We start from the raw sequence: 20,073 nt of genomic DNA on the forward strand, positions 1-20,073 counted from the left end.
ATTGGATACATTACCCAGTACTCTTCAACCCCTTTACTTATTTCACCCATCCCCCCACTTACCTCCCCTCTGGAAGCATCTGTTTGTTCTCTATAGCTAAGTCCGTTTTTCGCTTTGTCTCTCTCTTTTTTTCCTTTGTTCATTTGTTTTGTTTCTGACATTCCACAAATGAGTGAAATCATACGATATTTATCTTTTTTTGACTGACTTTGCTTAGCATTATACTCTCTAGATCCATCCATGGTGTTGCAAATGGAAAAATCTCATTCTTTTTTATGGCCCAGTAATATCCCATCAAGTATATCACATCTTTATCCATTCATCTAGTGCTGGACAGTTGGGATGCTTCCATAATTTGGCTATTGTAAATAATGTTGTAGTAAACATAGGGGTGCATTTATCTTTTTGAATTAGTGTTTTCATATTTTTGGGGTAAATACCTAGTAGTGCGGTTACTGGATCATATGGCAATTCCATTTTTTGTTTCTGAAAAACCTCCGTGCTGTTTTCCAGAGTGGCTGCGCCAGTTTGCATTCCCACCAGCAGTGCACAAGGGTTCCTTTTTCTCCACATCTTCACCAACACTTGCTGCTGCTTTTTTTTGAAACATATATATTTTTAAATTGTGGATTTTTTAAAGAATTTTTATTTATTTTTGTGAGAGAGAGAGAGCACGTGCAAGGGGGCTGAGAGAGAAGCAAGCTCCCCACTGAGCAGGGAGGCCGATGCGGTATTCCATGCCAGGGTCCTGGGATCATGACCTGAGCCAAAGGCAGATGCTTAAATAACTGAGCCACCCAGACACCCATGTGTTGTTGTTGTTGTTTTTTAAGATTTATTTATTTATTTATTTGAAAGAGAGAGAATGAGAGAGAGAGAGAGAGCACATGAGAGGGGGAAGGGTCAGAGGGAGAAGCAGACTCCCTGCTGAGCAGGGAGCCCGATGCAGGACTCGATGCCGGGACTCCAGGATCATGACCTGAGCCGAAGGCAGTTGCTTAACCAACTGAGCCACCCAGGCGCCCTACCCATGTGTTTTTGATTTTAGCCATTCTGACAGGTGTGAGGGGATATCTCATTGTGGTTTCAGTTTCCATTTGCCTAATGATGAGTGATGTTGAGCATCTTTTCATGTGTCTGTTGGCTAGCTGTATGTCTTCTTTGGAGAAATACCTGTTCGTGTTTTCTGCCCATTTTTAAACTGGTTTATCTGGGGGGTTTTTTGGTTTTGAGTTGTACAAGTTCTTTATACATTTTGGATACTAACCCTTTATTGGACATGTCATTTGCAAATATCTTCTCCCATTCAGTAGGTTGTCTTTCATTTTTGTTGATTGCTTCCTTTGCTGTGCATATTTGATGTAGTCCCAATAGTTTATTTTTGCTATTGTTTCCCTTGCCTCAGAGGACATATCTAGAAAAATGTTACAGTTGATGCAGAGAAATGACTGCCTGTGTTCTTTTCTAGGATTTTTATAGTTTCAGATCTCACATTAAAGTCCTTAATCCACTTTGAGTTTATTTTTGTGCATGGTGTAAGAAAGTGGGCCAGTTTCATTCTTTTGCATGTAGCTGGCCAGTTTTCCCAACACCATTTGTTGAAGACACTTTTTCACATTGCATATTTTGCCTCCTTGATTGAAGATTAATTAACCATATAATTAATGGGTTTACTTCTGGACTTTTTTTTTGTTCCATTCATCTATGTGTCTGTTTTGTGCCAGTACCATACTGTTTTGATTACTACAGCTTGAAGTCTGGAATTGTGACACCTCCTGCTTTGTTTTTCTTTTTTAAGATTGCTTTGGCTATTCTGAGTCTTCTGTGGTTCCATACAAATTTTAGGATTGTTCGTTTTAGTTCTGTGAAAAATACTGTTGGTATTTTGATAGGAATTGCATTGAATCTCTAGGTTGATCTGGGTAGTAAATGTTCTGTCCAGGCTTTTATTTATTTATTTATTTAAAAGATTTTATTTATCTATTTGACAGAGAGAGACTGAGAGAGGGAACACAAGCAGGCAGAGTGGGAGAGGGAGAAGCAGGCTCCCCGCTGAGCAGAGAGCCTGATGCGGGGCTCAATCCCAGGACCCTGGGATCTCGACCTGAGCCGAAGGCAGATGCTTAATGACTGAGCCACCCAGGCGCCCCTGTCCAGGCTTTTAAATGTTTTGCCTTTCTTTATCTGTGATTAGCATAGGAAATATCTCCCAAATGCCTCACAAGTTCTGTGATACTCCCAGATTGTGCTTGGATGCTGGATCATTCTTTTTTTTTTTTTTTTTTAAGATTTTATTTATTTATTCGACAGAGAGAGACACAGCAAGAGAGGGAACACAAGCAGGGGGAGTGAGAGAGGGAGAAGCAGGCTTCCTGCGGAGCAGGGAGCCCGACGCGGGGCTCGATCCCAGGACCCTGGGATCATGACCTGAGCCGAAGGCAAACGCTTAACGACTGAGCCACCCAGGCACCCCGATGCTGGATCATTCTTTTTCTATTTACACGCTTTCCTTATCCATGTTTAAGACATTCCTTATCTCGGGAGCCTGGGTGGCTCAGTTGGTTAGGCGACTGCCTTCGGCTCAGGCCATGATCCTGGAGTCCCGGGATCGAGTCCCACATCGGGCTCCCTGCTGAGCAGGGAGTCTGCTTCTCCCTCTGACCCTCTTCCCTCTTGTGCTCTCTATCTTTCATTGTCTCTCTCTCAAATAAATAAATAAAATCTTTAGGAAAAAAAAAAAAAGACATTCCTTATCTGGCAAGGTGGGATCATGGTATGTGGGAACTTTCTCTACCAGAGAAGTATTTTTTTTCATCTAGGATATTTTTATGGTATCCATTTGGGATATAGTTGGATGGTTACAACTGGGGTTCTTTTCCTTCTCGCATTTGCGATACAGGATTTATGAAATTTGGTGTATATTGGAGAAGGCATGTTTTATAAGCTGCAACCTTGCTATCAGGATGTTATAAGGGCCCAGAGTCCTCTGGGCACTTTTTAGTGCTAATAGGCAAGTGTATTGGTCTGCTCAGGCTGCCATAGTGGAATACCACAGAATAGGTGTCTTAAACAACAAAAACGTACTTTCTCATAGTTCTGGGGGCTGGAAGACCAAGGTCAAGGTGCTTGGTCTCTGCTGAGGCCCTTTCTTTCTGGCTTGTTGAGAGCCATCTTCTTGCTACGACTTTGTTACAGGACCTTTCCTCTGTATGCATACTCACTGGTATCTCTTCTTCTAAGGACACCAGTCATATTGGATTAGGTCTTTCCCTGATGACCTCATTTAACCTCATTTATCTCCTTAAAGGCCTTATCTCTAAATATCGTCACACTGAGGATTAGTGCTTTGACTTACAAATTTTGGGTCCATAATAGCAGGTGATGTATGGTACAAGCTGTGTGGAGCCCGTGAGAAGGAAGGACCACTAGATAAGATCCTTGAGAAAAATCACTGGAGGTCTTACTCTTCCTTAGCTCCTGGCTCCCCAGTTTCCTCTGGGTTTCAGTTGTACCTTGGAGGTATCGTAGTTTCAGTTCCAGGTCACCACAGTAAAATGAATATTGCAATACAGTGAGTCAAATAAATTTTTTGGTTTCTCAGTGCATATAAAAGTTGTTTACGTTATACTGTAGTCTGTTAAGTGTGCAATAGCATTATATCTAAAAAACAATGTGCATACCTTAATTAAAAATACTTTGTTGCTATAAAATGCAAACCAGTAAGCCATAATCACTGATCACAGATCACCATAACAAATATAAATAACAATGAAAAAGTTTGAAATAGTTCGTGAATTACTGACATGTGACACAGACACGAGAGCAAATGCTGTGGGAAAATGGTGCCAATAGACTTGTTCGATTCAGGATTGCCACAGGCCTTCAATTTATAAAAAATGCAGTATCTGCAAGGTACAGTAAAGTGAAGCACAATAAAATGGGAGGCATGTCTATATTAGTTTTGTGTTGGGAGGGATTAGGAATGAGTGAAGAAGGGCTTGGAAAAGATGTTGCCATGGAGATGGGCTTAATCTATATAAACATCAGAGGCTTCTGGTTTCTGTCAAAGGGTGAAGCAACATGTGTTGTTGGCTCCCTGACAAAAAACAATCTGGAAGAAGCCAAAGAAACAAGAGGGAGGCATGGTTTCCAGAATCTAATGATAATTACTATGAAACGATAACCACAAAGCATAAGAAACTCTAAGGAGACAGAAAGTCGTCTTTTTTCCCTGGGTGGACGGTGGCCACTTGGACCCTGGCAGGAGGAGGAAGCATTGGGAGACTAGATTGCTTTTCACGTGCAATGCCTTTAGACAGTCCTTGCCTGCCCTATCATGACAGAAATAAGTAGCAACAGTCCAACCATGAAATATCAGGGCAGTGCCAAGCTCTGGACTGAGTGAGGAAGTGATGGAAGCTTAAGTGACCAGCCACACACAAGCCTTCATTCCCTCACGACTCCCCTGGTGTCTGGGTGTTACAGCCTTGGTGAGCCACCGCCAGGTGAAATCCAGAGAGGTGTTGCCTAAGGGAGGAGCCGCAGTTGGATGCAAGGACCAGGGTTGGTGGTAGTTGTCGCTCTCCACCCTGGGTCTCCACTCTCTCCACTTCTTAAATCAGGGGTCAACTAACTTTCTCTGTGAAGTGCCAGATAGTAAATATTTTAGGCTTTGTGAGCCATCTGGTCTCTCTGCCACTACTTAGCTTTGTCCCTGTAGTGCTAAAACAGCCATAAGCAACATGTAAACCAATGGCAGTTTCTGTGCTCCAATAAACTGTATTTATAAAAATGGGCAATGGGTCCAGTTGGGCCCATGGGCCATAGTTTGTTGACTACTGCCTTACATTAATCAGATTGATTACATGAGTAATCATGTAATTAGACGAGTACATGACCTTTGGCTCCTTACCAACATGCATTACCAAGAAGGGCAGTTGGCGTCTCCCAAGATACATGAGTTCACAGGCAAACAAGAGACAGAAAGGAATAAGATTTCTATTAAAAAAAAAAAGACAACTAACACCACCTACCAACTGAAGTAGTGTTATTGATAGAATAGAATTTAAATATGGAAAGTAAGACTATTCAAGGACATAAGGGAAGATACCAGAGAAATAAAAAAGAACAGGAAGTCACAAACAAGAACCAAATAGATGTTAGTATGTAAAATATAATAAAAAACACAATAAATTGTGGCACAGATAAAACTGAAGAACCATCAATGAGTTGGAAGGTCACACTGAGGACTCTAGAAGGCAACAGGAAAGAAGGACAAGATAGAACTTTTTGTTTTTTTAAAGCTAAGAGATAACAGAGGAGTTTCAGTAGGAAAGAAAAACAGAGAGGTCGTATTTGAGGAAATAATAGAGACATTTCCCAGAATTAGGGGAAAAAAAATCTCTAATTGAGAAAGCTTGTAGGGTGACAAACAGAAGAGACTTGAAACTGTTCTGTATAAAACATTTCAAGAAAAGGAAGATTCCAGACAGATTAAAGTCCTTAATGTGAAAAAAATAAAACAAACAAACTGTAGAGAAGAGGGGTGCCTCAGTTGGTTGGGCATCTGACTCAGGTCCCAATCTCAGGGTGGTGAGATGGAGCCCTGAGTCAGGCTCGGTGCTGGGTGTGGAGATTACCTAAGATTCTCTTTCTTCCTCTGCCCCTCCCCCACCACCCCGCTCTTGCCCGCACTCTCTAAAACCAAACAAAACTGTGAAGAAGAAAATGTAGGACAATGATTTCGTAATCTGGGGTGAGTGCTTTTTTTGGATGAAACTAAAGTTCAAAATCATAAATTATAACTCACAGAATTGATAAATCTGAGTTCTCTCAAAACTAAGACTTTAATAGAAAGTTTAATATACAGATGACCAATTGGGAGAATAGTTTTATAAGTATTTTTTAACCGTTAGCAGCATAACCCACCTGACAAATGAAATTCCCCTAGGGCTGCTGTTCCTTACTGACTCAAGTGTTCTTAGCAACGCTCTTATCTTTTGATATTTGACACCACTATTGAGCAACTACTCGCATGGTAAGCCCTGGTTTCAGTTCTTAATGGTTTGGGGTTGGGTTTTGGTCCTTGTCAAATTTCCTGGCCTAATCTCTCTTCTACTTACTTTCCTTCTTCATCTCTTCATTTGAAAAGGCCAATTAGACACTTAGTGTTCCCTCATTGATTGATCCTGCCTAGGAATATTGAACTAGCAAATTCTAGTGCCTTCCTACACAGAGCATGATATGCAAAGAAATAGCATTGAGTCTCATGGGAACTTATTGGAGATGCAAAAGATTGAGCTCCACTTCAGTTGTAGTAAATTAGAATCTACATTTTTTCACAAGATCTTCAGGTAATTTGTATGCATATTAAAGTTTGAGAAGCACTGTCATAGATTTGGATGAAGGCCTGATATCCTGTAAGACACAACCACATCTTTTATCATTGAAGCACCTCAGAAATTCAGTGACTTCCATGAAGCTACTGACCTAGTTTGTGGCTGGACCATGACTGGAACCCAGAATATCTGATTCGCATTGAAGGGTAATTTCTAAACCACAGTGTAGTCTGTCATTTCCAGGTTTCACAGAGTTTATCCCTGGTCAGGTTTTCACTTCTCTAATCTGTGCCCGTTTGTCATAAGCCTCAGCTGTTCCTCTCAGCTGTTCTTATTTCTCAGTCCTGTAGAACTGTGTTGGTCCGTATGTAGGAGACAGCTGTGTCTTCCTCCTGCCAGTGACCTTCTGGCATTGTGTATTTGCAGTATGTTTTCATGCGTGAAGAACAGAGAGTGCACTTGGGCTTTCTATCAATATGCCATGTGCGCCGGGCCCAAATTGCAAGTTTATGTCTCTAATGCCTTCATAATATTTGTGGAAAGGGCGCCTGGGTGGCTCATTTGGTTGAGCGACTGCCTTTGGCTCAGGTCATGATCCTGGAGTCCCTGGATCGAGTCCCGCATCCGGCTCCCTGCTCAGCAGGGAGTCTGCTTCTCCCTCTGACCTTCCCCTCTCATGTGCTCTCCCTCTCAAATAAATAAATAAAATCTTTAAAAAAAAATAGTGTTTGTGGAAATGAGAATACTTTTATAAATTTATAGAATTGGCTCATTCATGACCTCCTTGTCACACTTGATATAGAAGACTTCTGTTTCTCACTTTTTTTTTTTAAAGATTTTATTTATTTATTTGAGAGAGAGAATGAGAGATAGAGAGCACGAGAGGGAAGAGGGTCAGAGGGAGAAGCAGACTCCCTGCTGAGCAGGGAGCCCGATGTGGGACTCGATCCCGGGACTCCAGGATCATGACCTGAGCCGAAGGCAGTCGCTTAACCAACTGAGCCACCCAGGCGCCCTGTTTCTCACTTTCTTAAAAAATTATTCTTTGTTGGGGCACCTGGATGGCTCAGTCGGTTAAGCGTCTGTCTTCAGCTCAGGTCATGATCCTGGGATCCTGGGATGGAGCCCCATATCATGCTCCCTGCACAGTGGGGAGTCTGCTTCTCCCTCTCCCTCTGCTCCTCCCCCCCTCCCTCCACTGGCTCATACTCTCTCTCTCTCAAATAAATAAATAAAATCTTAAAAAAAAAAAATAAAAAAATAAAAGTAGCTTCAGTTCACACCTCAGGGTCACACTCTAATATTGGTCCTTGATATCTTCCTACTTTGTTGGCATAAAGAAGCAGAGATGGGAACCAACAAACAAAAATCAGTTGCATTTCTATTCATTAACAATAAACTATCCAAAAAATTAAATAAGTAATCCCATTTATAATAGTATAAAAAAAGAATAGAATACTTAGGAATAAACTTAATCAAGGAGAAGAGAGACTTGTGCACTGAAAACTATAAATCACTGATGAAAGAAATTAAAGAAGACACAAATAAATGGACAGACATTTACGTTCATGGATTGGAAGACAATATTGTTGAAGTGTCCATCCTACCCATAGTGATCTATAGATTCAGTGTAATCCCTATCAAAGTCTTAATGGTATTTTTTTTAAGGAAGTAGAAAAAAAAATCCTAAAATCAATATGGAACCACAAAAGACCCCAGGATAGCTAAGCAATCTTGAGAAAGAACAAAGCTGGAAGCTTCACATTTCTTGATTTCAAAATGCATTACAAAGCCACAGTAATCAAAACAGTATGGCATTGGCATAAAAACAGACATATAGACTAATGGAACATGTTAAAAAACAAACTTATACTGGTAAGTTTGAATATTTAATTGGCTTTATCAAGTGATTCATGTATCAGGCAGCATCACATCTAGCAATCAGAAAAAAACTCCAAGGAGCTGTACAGAATGGAAGGATTTTATAGACAGAAACAGGGTGGGATAATTAGCAAAGGGAAAAGAAAGGATTGTTTCAGGCAAGTTCACTTTCCCTTAAGGGAAGGAGTAGTGGATCTTTTTTTTTTTTTTTAAAGATTTTATTTATTTATTTGAGAGAGAGAGCATGAGAGGGGGGAGGGTCAGAGGGAGAAGCAGACTCCCTGCTGAGCAGGGAGCCCGATGCGGGATTCGATCCCGGGACTCCGGGATCATGACCTGAGCCGAAGGCAGTCGCTTAACCAACTGAGCCACCCAGGCGCCCAGGAGTAGTGGATCTTATCATGCAGATTACCTCATCTTCCTTTTGGGGATGGAGAGGCCCATGTCACTGATTACCTCTTTGGTGCTGACCAGAAAATTCCTGACTGATCAGTTAAGACTACATTTCTGGAGGAGGTTGAAATTGCAGTTAGGTGAGATATTAAGCCCTAGTTTGGTGATGTGGCCTACGGGACTCCATTTGGGGCCTGTGGTTTTTCTTTTTAACAAACAAAATAGAAAGCCCATAAATAGACCCTGCATATATACTCAACTGACATTTGATAAGGGAGCCACTAATGCAGAATGGGGAAAGGATAGTCTTTTTAGCAAATGATGCTGGGAAAACTGGATATCCACATGCAAAAGAATGAAATTGGATTCACACCATACACAAAAATCATCTCAAAAGGGATTAAAGATTTAAACATAAGACCTGAAACTGTAAAGCTGCTGGTGGAAAACATGAGGATACACTTCATGACATGGGGCTGGCAATGATTTCTTGACCGTGACACCAAAAGCATAGAAAACAAAGACAAAAATAAACGAGTGGAACTGCATCAAACTGAGAAGCTTCTGCACAGCAAAAGAAAAAAAAAAGTTCCTTTCCTTCACTTCCAGCAGAGTGAAAAGGCAGTAAACAGAATGGGAGAGAAATTTGCAAACCATATATCTAATAAGAGATTATATCCAAATATATAAGGAACTCCTACATTTCAGTAGCAAAAAAGCCCCCAAGTAACTGATCAAAGTGGACAAAAGAACTGAATAAACATTTCTCCAAAGACAACATGAAAATGGCTAATAAGTATATGAAAAGATGCTCACCATTACTATCAGGGAAATGCAAATCAAAACCATAATGAGATATGACCTCACACCTGTTAGAATGGGTATTATAAGAAAACAAAAGTCAGAAACTGTTGGCAAGAATGTGAAGAGGTTGGAACGTGGGGACACCACTGATGGGGTGTAAAATGGTGCAGCCACTCTGGAAAACTGTATGGAAGTCCCTCAAAAAATTAAAAAAAGAACTGTTATATGGTCCAGGGATCCCACTTCTGGGTCTATATCCATAATATTTGAAACCATAATCTTGAATCAGGATTGCTGCCCTCTGATGGGGTTTAGAGCAAGCACCCAAGAATGTGCCACTTTGGCATGCTGATTATTTTTAGCTGAAGACAATCAAGGTCCAAAAGACTCAAGAAGAACTTTTTACCTCCTCTTTAATTGCCTAAAATAATTTAGATAGGTAGCCTGTACCAGGAAGAGAGCTATCACCAAAGATAACTTTCTATTTTTTTTTAACATAAGAAAACTTCTCCACCTGGCATGACAAACATTTGTTTACCAAACATTTGCTCTTCCCATTTCCCTGTGAATTGTCTTCCTTCCCCTTGAAGTCACAGACCTTGAAACCCCTTCTTTTTTAACTCAGGGTGGCATGCAAGCCTCATTTGCCTGATTATCAGAGAGCCTCTCTTTGTGCGGCTTCAGTACGTATGGAATTAAATTTGGTTTTCTTCTGTTAATCTGTCTTATACCAATTTAATTATTAGGCCAGGCAAAAAACTTGGAATAGGAGAAGAGAACATTTTCCTCCCCTAAACTCTCCTGTTCATTGTAGCACTATTCACAATTGCCACGATATGGGAATAACTCAAATGTCCACTGATGGATGAGTGGATAAAGAAAAAGGTGCTATGTACATTCAGTGGAATGTTATTAAGCCTTAAAAATAAAGGAAATTCTGTTATATGTGACAACATGGATGGACTTGAAGTCCATTATGAAATAAGCCAGTTGCAGAAGGACAAATACCGCATGATTCCAGTTATATGAGAAATCTAAAATAGTCAAATTAATAGAGAGTAGAATGGTGGTTGAAAGGGGCTGAGCACAGTTGATGTTCAAAGGTCTAAAGTTTGAGTTATGTAAGAAAAATAACTCCTAGAGATCTGCCATACAAAGTTGTGCTTATAGATTACAATCCTGTATTGTACACTTAAAATTTTGTTAAGGAGATAGATCTCATGTGAAGTGTTCTTGCTACAATAATAATAAAAAATTACTCTTAAAGTAATGTAATCATGACACAACTTAATATTAATTATCCACTAACATTATTATCTATCAGTCTACCTTTGTTTTCTGAGATTATATCTTAATGGGTCTAATGTACTCTTTCAGGAATACTTTTTAAGTCAGAAGTAGTTTCTATAAACAGCATTTGGCAGTAAAAATTAATATAAAGTTTGTGGAGGGCAATTTAAATTTTAAAAGTGTTCATATTTTCCAAGACTACATAGTTTTAATTCTAGAAATGTGTTCCCTAAAAACACACTAATATTACCCTAAACAATTAAAAGAATTTTAAAATTCAGTATTGTACACCATTGTGATGAGGGAACAGAAGGCAAGCTGAGGAGAAAGCAGAAGCTGACACCCCACAACCTGCCCCACCCCCATGGGATACTTGTGTGACATTCTTCAGGCACTTCTGGCTGCCCTAAAGGAAAAACTTAACTTATAGAGTCTCCCTCAGTTTACAAATGTCTTAGCAATCTACAAGAACAAAGCATTTCTATCAATAATCTAGCTTCCAGAAGGAAATGTGGATACAATTATATGTCTTTATAAGTTGCAGCCCATCGACAGATATTTGAAGTGGGCAGAGTGCTATGTTCCTCCAGGAAGTTCCCAACTATCTTCATGTTAATGCCTTAATCGAGGGAAAAACAACCTTAAGTTGACAGTGGCAAGGCCTCCGGTATCCTGTGAGTCTTCTTTAGCATATGAACGTTCTTTCGGAAACCTCCCTTTTCCTTTACCCGCCCCCCTAACCCCGTAGTATATAGTCAGCCACCCCTCACAACCCCGGGGCAGCAGCCCTTTCTGCCCACGGGTCCTGCCTCCGTGCTTTAATAAACCACCATTTTGCACCAAAGACATCTCAAGAATTCTTCCTTGGTCGTCGGCTCCGGACTCCACCCCATTGAACTTCGCCTATATCCCAAAACCCCATCATATGGCACCCAAACGTGGGGCTTTGAGTCTTACATCTGGACTCGGCTTCCGCGGAAAATTGGTGAGTACTTTCTCTCCTCTTATTTCTGGGGCCCTTCAAGGAGTACTTTTCTTTTTATTTTTTAAAGATTTTATTTATTTATTTGACGCAGCCAGAGAGGGAACACAAGCAGGGGGAGTGGGGGAGGGAGAAGCAGGCTTCCCGCTGAGCAGGGAGCCCGATGCGGGTATCGATCCCAGGACCCCAGGATCATGACCTGAGCCGAAGGCAGACGCTTAACGACTGAGCCACCCAGGCGCCCCAAGGAGTACAGTCTTATTGGAACACTTGCATGTCAATTGGTCAGGCTCAAATCCTCCAGCCCGTGGCTACTCTGTGGGGAGGAGAAAGTCTGCCTTTTGGCTGGAAGTTAGTACCCTGGCCAGGATGGTAATAAGACCCAGAAACTGGATGCCCTCTCTTTACTGCTGTCCTTGTACCAAGTCATCTGTCTTGGGCCCAGGACAGCCACCTAAGTCACCAGGACGGCTGCCAATCTTAAGACGCCCATGTGAGGTTTCCTCCTGATTGATCTAATGTGATCCCCTTCACATCCCTGGTCTAGCCGCTTCTGGCCTCAGGACCTCCACTGGGAGCCGACTGAAACCAGTCCCTGATTGAATTAAAACCCAACCGGGGACTGTTTTCTAGGGAAGTTGGCTGTGAAGACCACATGTGTTGGAATGTTGCTTAGATCATGTTGGATTTCTATCTTTACTGTTTTCCGTCAATGTCCTCTAACTACTTAAGGTACAAAATCGGATAATTTCACCCTTGTAAAAGTTTTCTAGTGTTCTCCATGGGTTTAAAATGGCAGGTTCTTTTCTTTTTTAAGATTTTATTTATTTATTTGAGAGAGAGAATTAGAGAGAGCATGGGGGGGGAGGGTCCGAGGGAGAAGCAGACTCCCTGCTGAGCAGGGAGCCCAATGCGGGACTCGATCCTGGGACTCGATCCTGGGACTCCAGGATCATGACCTGAGCCAAAGGCAGTCGCTTAACCAACTGAGCCACCCAGGCGCCCCAAAATGGCAGGTTCTTCAAGGCAAGGTATTTTGGTCCATTCGCCGGCACCCATTATAGTCTAGAATGCGATGGGGAAGCGGGGGGCGGGGGAGGGCAGGCCTCCCTCCTACAGGGTCCTTCAATGGCGGCGGTGATCACAGCGATTTTGTTACGGACACCTTGGATCGCTTTGACACCAGGAACCTCTGACATCCTGCGCGTGGGACACCACCTGGGTGGGAGTCGGGAGGGGATTTTCTTTGGTAATGGACCCTCTCTAGTACCCACTGAAGAAGCTCCCGTCCCATGTTAAAGAGGGTGGGAGCTGCTTCAGTTCCCAAGGATTCTCCCTTGGGATGCCTTTTAACCCATTGGAAACAATTCGGATTGCAAAATTGAGGAAAATTCTCATCTCTTGTAACACTGCAGGGCTTCAGTGGGATTTATCAAGTTAGATCTCTTCTGCCAGAAAAGGGCAAATGGACCTGGGGTACCTTCATAGCTCGTACCTGGGCCTTCATTGCTCTACACCAGGACCCCGACCTAAGGGCCTCTTGCAGAATGTGATTGCCCAAATGTGTCTGCTAGTAAACCCCCTCATGACATAATAGATGATGGTTATCTGAATAAGCCTCCTCTGAATAAACCAAGGTTGCTGGAGGTAACACAGGCCCTCCCTAGCAAAGGGGACGCTGACTCTCTCTGTTCCTCCTAACAGATGTGGGGGCTTCTCCCTCACTCATTTCCGGGGTTAATGGCTGTAACTGGAGCCAACTGTGGTTAGTCTCCCTCGGGATGGAGACTTTAAAGAATATTCCCAAGCAGGGAGTCCCAAAACTCCCTTTGTTTCGGGGAAATTCCCTGTCTTCTCTGGCCGGACATGAACTGCCTGTTCCCCCCTTGTTGGTGGGAAAACATGGGGTCCGCTCCTGTTGGAGCTGATGAGCCCTAAAACTGGGAACCCTTTCTCTGCCTTCTGGCAGCACTTTGCCTCTTCTGTCTCCTCCCCCCCCTTCTCCTGTTTCCTGCATCACCTTGGGTGCTGCCTGCAGAATTGGCTTCTGTACCATCTTCAGTGTCTGGCTGAGTCCACAGACTCTGGAGGAGTCCATGGCTTCTCCCTTCACTGTCAAGGAGCAAGAAGAGCACCTCCTGGACCTAACACCACCTACTCCAGATTTCCCCACCAGTGTCTGAGATAAAAAAAAAAATTGACAATTGGGGAGGATCCAGGTGGAACATAATTCAGTATGTAAACTAATTTTGTTGGTTTGATTAAGATAGACATGCCTTTGACGTTTAGTGCTGATAACTTTAAACTTACTCTTGAGGTTTACTGAAGGTCAAACAAATTCCTGTTTTCTCTGTTGCAATTTGTTAGCAAAAAGACAACTAGAACGTTTCATTGTCTCAAAGTTTTTATGGGTATTTTGCTTTCAAAGTCTTTGGTAACCTGAAACTGTATAAAAAAGTTGTTTGGATGATAAATGGAATTAAATTTATTGAACATCTAGGTCTTTTCCAAATAGGATAAAGTGCTAAATCATTAATTACTGGTTGTAGGTTTGTGCTTTTGACTTCCTATTGCAAAAAACTAAGGATATTTAAGTCTGTTGGTAAGCATGTTTTGTGTTTAACTGATGGACAAATTTGCCATCTAAAGATTTCTGGTGTTGTTCACAATTGGTTACTACTTAGTTTTCACTGGAGACTAAGTGCAGAATTCTGCTAAATGTAATTAAGATTGTTGGGAAATCTTTGGAAAGGAATTTTAGGTGTGGTCAGGACAGACTAAGATTGAAATGAATGGATTTTAAAGGTACACTGGTATAAGATTAAAATTCTCTCTGTTCAGAAGACAAGGTTTCTTGAATTGTTCATCTTCTCTGGATAAGAAAATGTAAACAAAGGTTTTTTTCTCGTCTGTCCAGAAAACCAGTTTCTATGTTTTGTAATTACCAGGTCTTCGGTCACTGGGTTAAAATTTTAGAGGAGTTAAGTTTTGCTAACAACTATAGAAGCCTACATATTTGCCTTTCAAATCTTATTGTCACCTTGGTTAAATAAAAGTAATTGTTTTGTAATGATCTGTAGTCCTATTCAGGCATGTGCTATAACTTTCTGAAGTTTTAATAAACTTCCCAAGATTTAAATTATAATTGAAGTCTCTAACTCATTAGGCCTTTTATTTGGTATGCTGCGTCACTCCGGAAGTACTGTTAAACAAATGATAAGCTTTAAGTTGCATTTGGATAAATGCTATAACTATTCTAGAGGTTATATGCAATTCCTAAAGTTTTGATGTTTTTTATATAAGGTCATCATCACTTGATATTCTGGCTATTGAAGTGTTATGTGTCACAGAAATAACCTGATTTCTTTGCCAGCTATATTGTAAACTCTCATCATCAGATCTTTAACCATATCCATTCTGAGTTTTTGTCATTTATAATTGTTCTTATTCTCATGCAAAATGAGTTTCATCTTCAAGGAGATTCATAAAAAGGACTTTTGGGACAAATACAGGTATTCAATATCTTTAAAAATCCTAAAACTGAGATGGGTAAAAATTTCCAGAACTAACTAAAGCTGCACTCAAACTAAGAAATAGTAACATGGGACTAAATGAACTAAAAAAGATGATGAGAATTTTGTGACTCTTGCTTGAAACATTCCTCTTTTTCTAATGTTTACTCTTCCAGACTAAGGAGACTTTCTCTTAAGATATCAGTGACTGGGGTGCCTGGGTGGCTCAGTCGTTAAGCATCTGCCTTCGGCTCGGGTCACGATCCCAGGGTCCTGGGATCGAGCCCCGCATCGGCCTCCCTCAGCAGGAAGTCTGCTTCTCCCTCTCCCACTCCCCTGCTTGTGTTCCCTCTCGCGCTGTGTGTCTCTCTGTCAAATAAATGAATAAAATCTTTAAAAAAAAAGCACATGTGTGTTGAGAGCTGTGATTTAAAAAAAAGATATCAATGACTTACAGAAATGTGATAAAATACTCTAAACAAACTGAAGCATTTAACTTTTCTCTCTACCTGAATCCTCTCATTCAAAAGGTCTCTGTAAGTATTTCTTCCATGGCAATCATAGTCATTTGCATAAGTTCAATAAGAATCTGTTCCTCTTGTAACAGGACACCATTGGAAACATTGGTTATTTTACCAAGGCTTTGACTGGAATGTCATATTTGAGAGAGACATGCATAGACTCAGATGACCAAACAGCTTTAAGGAACTGAGGTTGACTTTATGAAACCTGGAGCCATAAAGCCCCTTGGAACTGTTGGCCTGATACCTTGCTTAGAGTTCCCAGCAGCCTCACCAGGTGAGTAAAGAATATCACTTCCTGGCAGGTGCAGGAACCTCAGGATTCTTTGGGCATCTCCATGAAGAGGAATTGGCCCAAATCTACAGGTATTGCAGGCATGTCTGATGGCAGGTACTTGGCTTGGCTTCTGGCCTGGAGAGGCTTCGAAACGTTCAATCTAAAGATTCCTTATAAATGTTCCAGCAAAGCAGATTCTAAAAAGATCTATATGATCAATCACTATTCTTGCTGAGCTTATGTAAATGATTAGGCCAAGTTAATTTGTTTTTTTCAAATTAATCAATTAATTAATAACAAACAATAACAAATAATTAATTAATAAATTAATTAATGTGTTACTTTGTTTAAAAGTTGATTTGTTTTTTCAAATTAATCCTGATTTGGCTATCTCCAGAAATGAGGGTTAGGGAGGGGAAAAATTATGTTTCAATAACCCACTTTTGCAGGTGTTAAATCCTAGTTTTGGTTATCGTTAAACGTTTGCTTAAGCTAGACAACTTGAGGTCAATTTCAGAGAAATTGCCACAGTAGCTCATAGACAGTCTTTGTGCTTTTTATTCTGGGGGATAATAACAGGATCCCATGGGTGTATGATTATTTGAATAACTGGAAAATGGGATCGATTCACCAACAATTGTATAACTCTTCTAGCACCTTGACCAATTCTATGTGGCCGGGATGATGAAATCATTCCCTAAAAGCCAGAGCATATCCCACTCCATAGGGTTAACTATGGACTTGTGGAGATAATGGAGAACCCCACTTTCTTTATGATTGGATTGGATAATGTACCTGGGGATGCCCTTCTCTCTTGACAAGTCTTCTCCCACTTGCCAGTGATTCCTTGTAATTAAGATATTAATGCTTTACCGCAAACAAAAAGGGCTTCTTGGGGCGCCTGGGTGGCTCAGTCATTAAGCGTCTGCCTTCTGCTCAGGTCATGATCCCAGAGTCCTGGGATTGAGCCCCGCATCGGGCTCCCTGCTCAGCGGGAAGCCTGCTTCTTCTCCCTCTCCCACTCCCCCTGCTTGTGTTCCCTCTCTCTCTCTGTCAAATAAATAAATAAAATCTTTAAAAAAAGGGCTTCTTAATGGTTTCATCTCATAGTTATATTTACCCTAGAAGCCACCTCTATGGATGCACAATTTTAGCTAAGCATACAACAGTGCTCCTGGTAAAAGGAGCCTCCAAGCTCACTTTGGGACAGTCCCTGACTGGAATGACTTCCATATCCGGTTCAAAATGTCTTAGAGACCAAAGGCCACCAATAGATGATGGGAGGCCGACTTATTAAACGCCAGGCAATGCTTATAGATATGCCTGAGATAACACTTAAAACCTGTCAAACTTTAAACCCAGCTACCCTTATGCCTGGACCTGACCATTGTACTTCATAACTGTTCAGAGGTTATTGAGTTGACCAGATTTAAGATGCCCCTATTAAAATTGCGAATGACAACTGGTTTACTGACGCCAATAGTTTCACGGAAAAAGGAGTAAGAAAAGCTGGGTATGCTATAGTCGGTCTAACTCAAGACTGTTGAGGCCAGAGCCCTGTCAGCAAACACGCCTGCCCCAAAGCAGAATTAATAGCACCGACCTGTGCTTTGCTATTGGCAAAAGCCTTAAAAATATTTATACTGACTTCAAATATGCCTTTCTAGTCTTACATGCCCTTGGAGTAATTTAAAGAAAAGGGGATTATTATCAAGCCATAACTCCCCAATCAAATATGGGCCTGAAATTATTGCATGTTAAAAAAAAAAAAACGGCCCTCCAAAATCGAGTAGCCCTTGAAATCCTGACTGCAGTTCAAGGAGGCCCAGTATTAGATGGCTGGCTCCTGGCTGGGACCCAATGGCTATGCAGCTTTATAACCTGTGGCCATGGCTTCCCCCAGGCTGGATAGGCCACTGTACTCTGGGTTTTGCCTGGATGCACAGATGGCATTATTAAAACCTTTACCAACCCAGCTAACCCTTGAAATTTATAAAACCACGGTGGGTATGTTCTGTGTCTCATTGGTATAACCACCTAGCATCCATCCTTGGTACCTCTTTGAGACTGGAGAATGTTGTTTGACACCTGAAAACTCTTTAAGTACATGCTCAAAAGCCCTAAATGAAACCCAAAACAGTATTTCTCTACTAAGTAGTGAGATGACTCAAATGCAGAAAGCAGTTCTACAAACTAGAATGGCATTAGATGTTTTAACTGCTGCACCATGTGGAACTTGTGCCATTATAAAGACAGAATGCTATGTACAGTCCAGATTGCCACAAAAGACTTCTGGGTTTCTACCTGACATGAATACTCATATTGGTGCTTTGAATGATCTCTTTCCTTTAGTGATTGCTTTAAACTCCTGGACTGGAAGAAAATTATCAAAGGTCAACTATCAGTGATCTTTTATTCAGACTTCTCTTTCTCATTATAATATTAACCTTATTTTATTTCTGGTGTCTCCCTGCCTAGTGTCAAGACTTCTTCACTGCCATAACTTCCAGCTAACAGATGATCCTTTCCACTCAAGGAGGTTCATCGATGTTGACCGCGTTGGATTCAGCTGCCTCCCCCTTTTGTAACTCCCCTATACATTCCCCAACTGACCAATATTGACCCATAGGTAGGGACATCTCTACGCCCCTGTTCAGCAGGAAGACATTACAGAGGATGAGACCTTCCACCTTCAACAGCCTTAAAGATTTAAGAGTCAAATTGTTCAGGGGGGAATGATGAGGGAACAGAAGGCAAGCTGAGGACAAAGCACAAGCTGACACCCCACAACCCACCCCCCCTATGGGATATATATATGACATTCCTCAGGCACTTCTGGCTGCCTTAAAGGAAAAACTAACTTAGAGAGTCTCCCTCAGTTTACAAATGTCCTAGCAATCTACAAGAACAAAGCATTCGATACTATCACCAGTAACCTAGCTTCCAGAAGGAAATGTAGATACAGTTAAAGACTTTATAACTTGCAGCCCATCAACAGATACTTGAAGTGGGCAGAGTGTTATGTTCCTCCAGGAAGTTCCCAACTATCTTCATGTGTAATGCCTTACTAGAGGGATAAACAACCTTAACTTGACAATGGCAAGGCCTCCGGTATCCTGTGAGTCTTCTTTAGCATAGAAAGTTTTTTTGGAAACCTCCCTTTTCCCTTACCCCCCGCAACCCCATAGTATATAGTCAGCCACTGCTCACAACCCCGGGGCAGCAGCTCTTTCTGCCCACGGGTCCTGGCCCCATGCTTTAATAAACCACCATTTTGCACCAAAGATGTCTCAAGAATTCTTTCTTAGTCATCAGCTCCAGACTCCTCCCCATTGAACCTCACCTATATCCCAAAACCCCATCAACTGGAGTTTCAATTTTCTAGTTTGCTTAGTTCTTCCCTTGCTTTAGTACATAAACATTTCGATGTCTTAAGGTTTGCAAGCTCCATTTTCAATAATTGCTATTTTCTAACGCCCTAAAACATGAAACTATTTGGCACTCCATTTGTTAAAAAAGTTTGGTTGAATATTGCTGGTTTATTTCGAACAAAATGCAACCAAAATCTAAAGGTTTTTCAAACAGTATAAAATCAAACTGGTTATAGAAACAAAGGGAATTCCACTAAATTTCGTTATAGTCCCTATTAGCCCATGACGAAAGCAACTGTATTGCTTTTTAATTAAGCATATATGTATACTTTTTAATTAAGAAAAAAGCATGGGGTGGATAAATAACAAAGGGAAGCTTTGAGGAGAAAAAAACGTGACTTGAAAAAAATTGTAGATTTTTTTGTTGAAGTGCTTTTTTTTTTTTATAGCTTGTGTGCATGCAAATGGGAGGGGCAGAGGGAGAGGGAAAATCTCAAGCAGACTACCTGCTGAGTGCCATGCTGGACCTGGGGCTCCATCTCAGAATGACCTGAGCTGAAATCAAGAGTGGTTAACCAGCTGAGCCACCTGGGCACCCCTGTTGAAATGTTTAGAAAGTAACACTGAAATGAAAAAGATGCATTCTTGGAAAAACTTACTAAGATACATGCATGTATATATAAAAATATTCATTTTATTGATGT

General features: G+C 41.2%; 1 long non-coding RNA gene across 1 annotated transcript; it reads left to right on the plus strand.

Annotated features, from left to right (window-relative positions):
• Nucleotides 1-11,270: 11,270 nt before the first annotated feature.
• Nucleotides 11,271-19,112, plus strand: LOC113914911. Its single transcript, XR_003517549.2, has 3 exons — nucleotides 11,271-11,691; nucleotides 15,808-15,998; nucleotides 18,477-19,112. It is a non-coding gene; the product is annotated as an uncharacterized LOC113914911 (long non-coding RNA).
• The last annotated feature ends 961 nt before the right edge of the window (nucleotides 19,113-20,073 follow it).

Source organism: Zalophus californianus, chromosome 11 (genome assembly GCF_009762305.2).
Source record: "Zalophus californianus isolate mZalCal1 chromosome 11, mZalCal1.pri.v2, whole genome shotgun sequence".
Taxonomy (NCBI): domain Eukaryota; kingdom Metazoa; phylum Chordata; class Mammalia; order Carnivora; family Otariidae; genus Zalophus; species Zalophus californianus.